Below are 12,318 nucleotides of genomic sequence, written 5' to 3' on the forward strand. Positions count from 1 at the left end.
ATTTAGATGGATTATAATTCACTGTATATTATATTAGCAAGTTGTAGGATAAAATCAAAGTCTCTTGATCCACATTCCTAGTTTTCTGTTAGTAACTACATGACTACTCATACAGCCATGTCATGCAGTTATTAATTCAGCCTATAATGTCAAATTGACTGAAAATCTGTTAAAATATTTTATACTACTTAATATAAAATGTAACTAGAAAGAGAAAAATGAAATCTAAATTCATTTGCAGATACATGCTTAATATCTTAAATCCAAGATACCCATTAAAAATGGATACATTCAAACCTCTATATTCTAATGTCAGTGAATTTTACATTTCTTTTTTATTATGTAAGTTTCAGGTGTACAACACTATAATTCAACATCTGTATATATTACATAGTGATCACCCCTAAAGTCTAGTTACCATCTGTCACCAGACAATTGACCCCCTTCACCAACCACCAGCCACCTTCCTATCTGAGAACAACTGATCTGTTCTCTGTATCTATAAGTTCGTTTTTGTTTTGTTTTTAGATTCCACATATGAGAGAAATCATATGGCATTTGTCTTTTTCCTTCTGAATTATTTCACTTAGCATAATTCCCCCAAGATCAATGCATGTTACCACAAATGACAAGGTTTCCTTCTTTTTTATGGCTGAGTAGTGTTCCATTGTGTGTATATACCACGTCTTCTTTATCCATTCATCCATCAGTGAACACTTAGGTTGTTTCTATATCTTGGCTACTGTAAATAATACTATAATAAAAATAGGGGTGCATATATATTTTTGAATTCATGTTTTTGTATTCTTCAGATAAATATACAGAAGTGGAATAGCTGCATCATATGGTAGTTCTATGCTTACATTTTTGAGGGGTCTCCATACTGTTTTCCATAGTGGCTTCACCAATTCATATTCCCATCAGCAGTGTATGAGCGCTCTCTTTTCTCTATATCCTCTCCAACACTTGTCTTTACTTGTCTTTTTTATAATAGCCATACAAACAGGTGTGAAATTATATCTTACTGTGGTTTTGATTTGCATTTCCCTAACAGTTAGTGATATTGAACATCTTTTCATGTGCTGTTTGATTATCTATGTCTTATGTGGAAAAATGTCTGTTCAGATCTTCTGTCAATTTTTTAATCAGATTGTTTGCTTTTTTGTTGTTGAGCTGTATGTGTTCTTTATATATTTTGGATATTATCCCTTATCAGATATATGGTTTTCAAATATCTTCTTCCATTCAGTAGGTTACCTTTTCATTTTGATGATGGTTTTCTTCACTGTGCAGAAGTTTTTTAGTTTGATGTAGTCCTATTTGTTTATTTTTGCTTTCGTTTCCCTTTCCTTTCATCAGTGTCTTATCGTTTTCAGTGTACATGTCTTTCATCTCTTTGGTTAAATTTATTCCTAGATATTTTATTCTTTTTTACACAATTGTAAATGGTATTGGTTTCTTCATTTCTTCCCAACAGTTTGTTATTACCATATAGAAATGCCACAGAGTTCTGTATATTGATTTTATATACTGTGACTTACTGAATGCATTTGTTAGTTATAACAATGTTTTTTGGTGAGTTCTTTAGAGTCTTCTCTATATATTATCAATGACATCTACAGTGTCATCTACTTTTCTGATTTGGATGATTTTATTTCTTTTTCTTGCCTAATTGCTGTGGCAAGGACTTCCAAGTCTATGTTGAATAAAAGTGGCAAGAGTGGGCATCCTTATCTTGTTCCTGATCTTAGGAGAAAAGTTTTAGCTTTTTATTGTTTGGTATGATGTTAGCTGAAGGTTTGTCATATATGGACTTTATTATGTTGAGGTACATTCCCTCTGTACCTACTTTGTTGAGAGTTTTTACATAAATGGATGTTGAATTTTGTCATATGTTTTTTCTACATCTATTGAGATAATCATGTGATTTTTATCTGTCATTTTGTTAAGGTGGTGTAGCACATTGATTGCTGTGTGGATGCTGAACCATCTTTGCATCCCTGGAATAAATCCCACTTGATTGTGGTGTATGATCCTTTTAATGTATTGTTGAATTTAGTTTCCTCCTAATATTGTGTTGAGGATTTTAGCATCTATATTTATCAAGGATATTGACCTTTAATTATCTTTTCTTGGTGTCCTTGTCTGGCTTTGGTATCAGGGTAATGCTGGCCTCTTAAGATGTATTTTGAAGTGTTCCCTACTCTTCAATTTTTGGAAAAGTTTGAGAAGGATAGGCATTCAGTCTTCTTCAAATGTTTGGCAGAACTCACCACTGAAGCTGTCTGATCTTGGACTTCTGTTTGCTGGGAGGTTTTTTATTATTGATTCAATCCCCTTACTAATAATTGGTCTATTAGGGTTTTCTATAATATAATTATTTGTATTTCTGTGGTATCAGTTGTAATATCTCCCCTTTCACTTATGATTTTACTTATTTGAGCCGTCTCTCTTTTTTAGCTAAAGGCTTGTTGAGTTTTACATTTCTTAGATATTTTTTCTTTGACATACTACACTAACTCATCTTTCATTGGCATAGAATAATTGAGTAATGAGTTAAAGAGAATAGACTTAGCTTGTCCATTTGGTGCTCTGACATGGTCATCTATTTAGTACTAAAATACAGAAGACTTAAACATGCTTCTACATTACTTCTGAGAGACTTCTGCCCCAAGTACTTAAGGAGCTTGCAAATTCCACTTCCTCCTGCCCTCACTAGCAGGATCAAGAATCCTAGCTCTACCTCAATTAAATTCAATGAAAGAAGGTGATTACCCACCCCAGAATTCTCTGCCACACATCACTCATAAAACCACTGGCACACTACTGGACCACCCACTCCCTAGGCTCAGCCCCACATTCTCAGCTACATTTTCCCATATTCCCTTTTTCTAAGCCCTTTCACCAAGGAATTAATATTGTCCCATCTACACGCCCTGCTTAAGCCTTTTGAAAATTTGGCTCCTATGAGAACTGGGGAGAGTGAGTGTAGGTGGATGTGGTGGCCAGGTTGTCATCAGTGGGTAACATGGCATAAAGAAAAAACAAGGCTCTTAAACCTAGACAGGTCTGGATTCAAATCATGCTATGTCTCATGTTACTATCTGCATAACTTGGACAAGTTATTCATGTATTCTGAGACTCCATTTGTTTTTTTAACTAATCAAAATGGGAATAAATATGCTGCTTCCACAAGATTGTTTTAAGGAGGATATGAAATAATAAATGTGAAGCCATAAAGGAAGAATTAGTTGTTCAGTTCCCTCCCATGCCCTTGCTGTTAGTATAAACCTGGAGGCACCAACTGTAGATAGTCATTGATTAAAAGCAATTGCTCGGAAGACTTCACATTCCTCAGGGCACTTGACTGTACACTTAGTTAAAGTGTGTTTATTTATGTAAACCATGCTTCACTGAAGCCAATTTCAAAAAAGGGTGATGCTTGAAAACAAACTAAACTTAGAATATCTCTAGACCTCTCCTGCTACCTTCTTTTTCTAATGGATTCACATCCTCTTTTTTACAAGCACCCCTGTTTTCTCAACCAGAGAAAGGAGAGAGTGGAGAGGAATTTATTAACAAATTTCAAAGAGTAAAAAAGGCCTCTCTGCAACTGCTTAGACTCAGGATTATCTTATGACTGTTGCTATAGACCCTTATTTTCAAGGTGAAAAAAATGTTAGTGTGCCCTCGAGAATATCTTAGGTTGATTAGTGGCTCCTGGCTATTCTCCTGTTTCTACTCTGCAGTCAGTAGAAAGGTACCCTAGAATGAATAAGGCAGTGACTTCAATAAGTTTTACTAGTTGGTCATCACTCTGGAAAATATATAATATATTGATGACTCAGAAACAAATGAGTACATAATATTTCAAATTGTCCCTGTGTTAGAAAGACCCATAGTTTCCCTATTTTCCATTATTCATGTGGAACACTTCAATGGTATCAAACAAAAAAATGTAAATGCATTCTATAAAACATGATACTGATTCCCTCTGATAATGTTGGGGCTTTTTTTCCCCTACACTCAATCTGGCTGTTGGAACTTTGATTTCTTTTATATTTAGTGGTGCGTGTGTATTTACCTTTTCTTTGAGATGAAATCTCTTTATAGCACTATTAAGAAATTTTACTACACAACTGAGCTTCTCTATGTTTTCTTATGTTTAGAAAGATGCTGAATTTCATTGGCTCAAAGTGCTTATTTTTCAGTTGGAATTGTAAACCAGAGAAATTATTTTACAACAACAAATTTTTCATATTTTTAAATTTTTCTTGCTTAGAGGTACTCTATGATTTATTTCATTCCTCTTCTGGTTACAAGATTTAAAGATACAATAGATAATACATACTCTAATGCAGTTTTTTCTGTGCTTGCAGCTTTTATTTAATTTTTTTATATTACTAATCCAAGGCAATATCCTTTTGGTTTTCAGTTCTCTAAGCTGTGAATAATCAGTATCTTAAACATTCTTTTGATAAAATAAGGTCTACATTTTCTATGCTACATTTTGGATAATTTGGATTTTATTCTATATTTTGTGTCCTATATTTTAGATAAGTTAACAGTGGATGTTGGCATGAGGTTGATAATAGTTGATTTTTCATGGTAAAAAGAAGTTATTAAGATCTCAATGGAGGCCAGTTTCCACTTCCTGTGGTGGCAAGTTTTCTGACTATATGAGTCAAGAACTCTGAACTATACTTTTGATGATTTCTACCTACACTAATTCCATTCATTCATTAAGATAAAGCTTAGATATTATCTCCTTCATAAAACCTCCTCACTCTGGTAATAATCACTTTTTTCTCCATCTGCTTAACTCCCATAATCTTGGTTTTTTCATCCTGTATGGCACCCATCCTGATCTAAATTATAATATGGTTATTTGTCACCATGCAGAATCTCCCTCAGTAGGTTATAAAATTCTTTAGCAGCACAACAATCTCTAATCTACCATCTGATTCTTCACAGCATCAAGTATACTGCTTTATATATATGTTACTAAATACATGTTCAGTGAATGGATAAATGGGTGAGTTAAGCATTTTAGGTAGGTTTTTTCTAATAAGGTGATATTTGTAAACATTTTTAAGAATAAAAAACATGACATTTCAAATTAGCCTTGTAGCTTCAAATGCCTATTAATTGTCCAGGCAAGTATAACCCACATAAATGCCAGAACTTTCATGGCCCATTGTCAGTATGTCACATTTAAAGAAATGTGTGTCTGATTATTAATGCTGTGAAGAAAATTATAGAATTTTACTGTACCCTGAAGAGTGTCACAAGAGTTTTACACAGTACATCATGTAACAGAGTTCCTAAAAATACTCTAGATATTTCTTTCCCATTCGTGACTTCAACTAAGAACCTTTCATTTTCTCCATGGAGTTCTTTCACAATTAGGACTGCCAGACTACATAGTTCCAGAAGGTATGTGTGTGTCAATATTTATGGGAAAAATTCCACATGGAATTGTGCCATGTACCACCTGACCAGCCATATACAGCATCCCTGCAATCACGCTACTCCTCATTCATTTATACCTTCTCTATATTATATTAGTTGTGCACAAAATCCTTACACATGACTCAGCCATCTGCAACCCCTGAGAAGTGCAGTTCCTTGGGTGATCAGCTTTTCTCTTTAGAATTGATGTCCCTGCCAATTCTAATGAATAAGTGTCTCTACCTAAAAGACAAAACTCAATTATAAGCAAAATTCAACAAAAACATTCTAGATTTGCTTTCTGACCCTTAGCTGGAACAACTAATTCATTCATTTACTCAAAACCTGAAAACCTACTGGATGTAGGAAACTATACTCTATAGTGAAAATAAAATATTAAATAATACTGTCCCCGATTTTAAGGAATTAAAGCTCAAGTATGGAAGCCAAACAAATAAATAGACAATTGTATGTGCTAACTACTATTAAGAGAGTAGGTAGGTGCTGATAAGGAAATATAGATGAATGAATTAATCAGGGCATGAAGGTCAGAGAAAGCATTTTGAAGAGCTTTTATTCATTTATTTAGCTAGTATTTATTAAGTCAGGTGCAGTACTAGGTGCTGGTGCTACAAAGGTGAGTAAATCAAATCTGGTCCCTTCCCTATCTGGTGGAAAGTTTGCTAAGTGAGCTTCTGTGAGGATTAGTTAGAGTTCAAGTTAAGAAGTCCGGACTTTATTCTGAGGGAAATGTGGAAATATTAATGGTTTTAATGGTTTTTAAGGTTGTGATTGGCAAAATCAGATTGGTATGATATGAAGATCATTTGAGATAGGGCAGGCAAAAATGTGAAAGACTGAAATCAAAAAAACAGAATACTATGGTAATAATTTCTCTGTAAAGTAAGCACAGCACTGGTGAAGAGGAAGAACTGAAGAGTGACTTCAGGAAGATGGGGAAATAGGAGTTTTGTATTGTCATTCCCCAGAAAAACATTGATTTTGACAATTACCCACAGATGAAATTATCTTTGTGGGAGTCTGGAGTCCCAGCAGAGAGGTTCCAGCACACCACTGGAGTGAAAAATCTGATACTAGATGCACTGAAGAGGGTAAGAACAGTTTCACTTCACTTGCATCACCCTGTGACCACAGAGGTACAGCTCAGTGCCAAGAAACTCCGTTTGTCCCCAGTTTCTCCCATGAGGAAAAGTGAGAGCATAGTGAGTGAGTGAGTACCCAGCTTCTCCAGCTGTGTAGGACACTGCAACAGAGGGCCATTTATTTCATTCCCCACCCAGAATACTGAGGTTATCTATATGACTGAGGGTCTGGTAGAGTCTAGGAGCACAACAGTCAGGACCAGAAAATCATCAAAGAGATATGGATCCTACTAACCACTTTTAACACTCCATCAAAAAACCTGCCCATAAGCTGCTGGGGATGCCTCACCTGTGGACCCTCCCAACTGGCCCATGTATATCTCCAGTACTCCTTCAACCTCACCTACACACTCCTAACATGACCAGCTATCTGTTTGTGCCCATGTGGGCAGCAAGTAAAAGCCATTGCAAATGCAGAGCATGAGAAGAAAGTTGACCCAACTCTGCAGGATTGGGAGAAAGTACACAAACTTGAGCATTTCAGGACACTGCTCTAGGGAAAGCAAATACAAAGTTGTCAGCACTCAGCCTGGTTTTGCAGGATTGAGTCATAAAATTATAAGAATTCCTCCCAAAGAAGGAGCAAGAAATGTGGAGCAGACAAACCCATAGAAGAGATCTGAGAAGTCCCACAGTCATTAGTAAGAAAGATTTTTGAAGGTATTTCTTTCCCAAAACCAATCAATACTGTAGAAGGTGATTGCTTCTTGAAATGCAAGGACAGCAACACAAAACTTCAAGGAATAGGAAAAAATTTAGCAAGCATGACACCACCAAAAGAACACAATAATTTTCTAGGAACTGACCCTCCAAAACTGGAGGTCTACAATTTGTGTGATAAAAAATCATAATAGCTGTTTCAGGAAAGCTCATTGAACTATAAGAAAACACAGAAATAAATTTCAACAAAATCAGGAAAATAATACATAGACAAAACAAGAAATTTAACAAAGAGAAAGATTATCATTAAAGAAAGAACCAAACAGAAATATTGGAGCTGAAGAATACAACAAATGGTGTGAAAAATGCAATACAGAGCATCAATATCAGAACTTACCAATTAGAAGAAAGAATAAGCAAACTCAGAGACAGATCATTTGAATCTATCTAGTCAGAGAAGAAAGGAAAAAAGTGGAAGACTACATAAAGTATGGCACTCCATGAAGTAAAATAACATACACATTATGGGAAGGGATAGAGAGAGAAGGACAGAAAGCTTATTTAAAGAAATAATGGCTGAAAACTCCCCAAATCTGGGGAGAGATATGAACACCCAGGTACATAAAATTCATAGGTCCCCAAACAGATTCAATCCAAAGATCTTCACCAAGACACATAATATTAAAACTATCAAAAATCAAAGAGAAAAATTTAAAAAGCAGCAAGAGAAAAGAAACTCATCACATACAAGGGAACCCCCACAGGCTGTCAATGGATTTCTCAGCAGAAACATTTCAGGCTAAGAGAGAGAGTGAGATAATATATTCAAAGTGTTGAAAGAAAAAAAACTTCCAACCAAGAATACCCAGCAGAGCTGTCCTTCAGAAATGAAAGAGCGATCAAGACTTTCCCAATCAAACAAAAGCTGAAGGAGTTCGTCACCACAAGACATGCATTACAAGAAATGCTAAAAGGAGTTCTTTAAGCTGAAATGAAAACATGCTAACTGGTAACATGAAAAAATATAAAAATATAAACTCATTGGTAGAGGTGAGCATATAGTCAAATTCAAAATATTGTAACACTGTAATGATGATGTGTAAATCTCTTAACTGTAGTACAATATATAGGTTAAAAGACAAAAATATTATGAATAACTTTAACTATAGAATTTGTTAATGAATATATAATATAAAATATGTAAATTATGACATCAAGAGCATAAAATATATGTAGGGACCGTAAAAGAGTAGTTTTTATATGCAATCAAATTTAAGCTGTTACTAGCTTAAAATAGACTGTTATAACTATAAGATGTTTTATGTAAGCCTCATGATAACCACAAAGCAAAAACCTATACTAGATACACAAAAGATAAAGAGACAGGAATCAAAGCATACCACCATGGAAAATCATCAAATCACAAAGAAAGATAGCAATGGAGGAAGAAAGGTACAAGGGAACTACAAAACAGCCAGAAAATAATTAATAAGATGGCAATGGTAAATCCTTAAGTATCAAAAATTACCTTAAATGTAAATGGATTAAATCCTCCAATCAAAAGATATATGGTGACCAAATGGATGAAAAAACAAGACCCAACTGCCCACAAGAGGCTCATTTCAGCTTTCAGGACACACATAGGCTCAAAATAAAGGAATGTTAAAAAAATACATTCCATGCAAATGGAAACCATAAGAAAGCCAGAGGTAGTTATGCTTATATCATACAAAATAGTCCTTAAGTCAAAAACTGTAAAAAAGAGACAAAGTCATTTTATAATGACTAAGAGGTCAATTAATCAAGAAGATATAACAATTGTAAATATTTATGAACCCAACATCAGAGCACCTAAATATATTAAGCACTAACAGATCTGAAAGGAGAGGCAGACAGCAATGCAGTAATAGTAGGGGACACCAATACCCCACTTTCAACAAAGGATTTAAAATCCAGAGACAAAATCAATAAGGAAACATTGGATTTGAACTACACTTTGGAATAAATGGGGCTAACACACATATACAAGAATATTCTACCCAGTGTCAACAGAATACACATTTTTCTCAAGTACAGATGGAAGATTCTCCAGGATAGATCTTGTGTTAGGTCACAAAACAAATCTTAACAAATTTAAGAAGGTTGAAATCATCAAATATCTTTTCTGACCAAAATGGTATGATACTAGAAATTACTAATAGAAGGAAAAGTGGAAAATTCACAAACATGTGGAAATCAATACATTCCTAAGTGGCTAATGGGTCAAAGAAGAAATAAAAACATCTTGAATGAAGCAAAAAGGGAAATGCAACATACCAAATCTTATGAGATGCAGCAAAAACAGTTCTAAAAAAGAAATTTATAGAGATAAGTATCTACATTAAGAAAAAAAGGTCTCCAAAAAAAAAAAAAAAACACCCAATTTTACATCTCAAAAAACTAGAAAAAGAAAAAATTAAATCCAATGTTAGCAGAAGGAAGAAAATATCAAAGATCTGAACAGAAATAAATGAAATGGAAACCAGAAAAACAATAGAAGGGATCAATGAAACTAATAGCTAGTTTTTTGAAAAGGTAAACAAAATTGAAAAACTATTAACTAGACTAACCAAAAGAAAGGGAGAAGAAAAAATGAATAAAATAAGAAATAAAAGATGAAGAATTATAAATGATGCCCCAGAAATTGAAAGGATATTAAGAGACTACTATGAAGAATTAAATGCAACAAGTTGGATAACCTGGAAGACTTCCTAGAAACATATAACCTACCAAGTCTGAATTATGAAGAAATAGAAAATCTGAGCAGACTAATAATGAGTAACGAAATTGAAGCAATAATTAAAAATCTTCCAACAAAGAAAAACCCAGGAACAGATGGCTTCATGGGTGTATTCTACAAAAATTTTAAAAATTAAGACCAATTCTTCTCAATCTCTTCAAAAAAAATTGAAGAGAAGACCCCCCCCAACCCCGCACCAAGCTTATTGTATGAGGCCAGCATTACCTTGATACCAAAGACAAGCAAGGACACTGGAAGAAAAGAGAAAAACATACTAAAATCTCTGATGAACACAATGCAAAAATCCTTAATGAAATACTAACAAAACAAATTCAACAGCACACTAAGAAGATAATCAAATGAGATTTATCCTTGAGGTGCAAACATGCTTCATCACATGCAAATCTCGGTATATGTGATATATCACATTAACAGAATGGACAAAAATTATATGATTTTCTCAATAGATGCAGGAAAAGTAGTTGACAATATTCAACACTTTTATCAAAATAAACAAAGATAACAAATGCAGGCAAGGATGTGAAGAAAAGGGAACCCTTGTACACTGTTGGCTGGAATGTAAGCTGGTACAGTCATTATGGAAAACAGCATAGAGGTTACTCAAAAAATTAAAATTAGGTCTACTATATGATCCAGCAGTCCCCCATCTGAAGGGAACACTCGAAGGAAATGAAATCTCAAAGAGAGACCTGCACTCACATGTTCACTGAACCATTATTCACAATACCCAATACATGGAAACAGCCTAAGTGTCCACTAATAGATTGATGGATAAAGAAAACACACACACACACACACACACACACACACACACACACACACACACACACACACACAATGGAATATTTTTCAGTTTTAAGGAAGAAGGAAATCCTGCCATTTGTGAGAACATGGATATACCTGGAAGGCATTATGCTAGGTGAAATAAACCAAACACAGAAACATAAATACTGTATAATCTCATTTATGTATGGCATCCGAAAAAAGGAAAAAGTGAATTCATAGAAACAGAGAATAGAATGGGGGTATCAGAAATGGGGAGATGTTGGTCAAAGGGCACGAACTTTCAGTTATTAGATAAATAGATTCTGGGGACCTAATTTATACCGTGGTGACTATAGTTAATTATATCGTACCGTATACTTAAAATTTGTTAACAGAGCAGATCTTAAGTGGTCTCACCACACACACACATACAAAAAGATAACTGTGAGGTGATAGATGTATTAATTAAATTCATTGTGGTAATCATTTCACAGCATATACATACATCAAGTCAACTCAATCATCAAGATGTACACTTTAAATATACACAATTTAATTTGTCAGTTTACCTCAATAAAGCTGGGGCGGGAGGGGGAGAGATTTAGAATTGAGAAGACTAGGTGATTTGGTATGAGAGGTTAGAAAGAGAGGAGCCAGGATTACTAGAGGTTTTGGCCATGTCATTTACTGAGGAGGTGAACACATGATAAGAGCAGTTTTAATAGGAAACTAGTGAGTTTAGTTTCGGATAGGTTTGAAATACCAATGAGGCCTTCCTAATGGGGAAGTCAATTAGAATTTGGTTATATAGGCTGGAGATAAGTATTTTGGATTCAGTGTTATACTGCTGACTGTTCATTAAAACTTTATTTCTACTTCTTAGATATTCAACTACATACACTTCATGGCTTTTTTTTTCCCCCAGTAAGTTGTGGCAATGTGACTAGATCTGACCAATAGGACACAAGTGCATTCAATGTGTGTCATTCCTGAACCAAGGCTTTTAAGGAGCTGGTATGCCTTCTCCACGTTCTCTTTCCCCTTTAGCAGAATGGGAGCAAACAGTGACAAGATCCTAGGGGATATTGGATTCACAAGATTGAAGCATTTGAGTTCTTGAATTTTCATATACAAAACAAAATCTTCCCACCCACCAGGAATACTCACTTCGGACTACTATATGAGACAGCAACACTACTGTGTTTGAGCCCTACATTTTTTAGCTTTTTAGCCTACCTTAATAAATACAGGTAGTGACAGAAACAGTAAATTTGGTGAGATGACCCAGGGTTCACAGAGCAGTGAGAGAAGTTGCCAAGGAAACCCCCTAGAAAGATTTACATTTAAGGGATGACGGGAGGAAGATGAACCTGTGAGGGAGACAGGAGGATCAAGTAGAAAGACAAGAAAATTCAGAAAACTGTAAGCTCAAAGAATCCAAGGACAGAACATCAGCTGTGCTCTGTAGTCTGCATGCAT

General features: G+C 34.8%; 1 long non-coding RNA gene across 1 annotated transcript in view; it reads left to right on the forward strand.

Moving 5' to 3' along the window:
- LOC309626206 overlaps positions 1 to 12,318 on the forward strand; it is a 1,050,100-nt gene that overhangs the window by 312,104 nt on the left and 725,678 nt on the right. The gene's annotated exons all lie outside the window — the stretch shown is intronic.

The sequence above is a fragment of the Balaenoptera borealis genome (assembly GCF_965194805.1).
Source record: "Balaenoptera borealis genome assembly, chromosome: 3".
NCBI classification, from domain to species: Eukaryota; Metazoa; Chordata; class Mammalia; order Artiodactyla; family Balaenopteridae; genus Balaenoptera; species Balaenoptera borealis.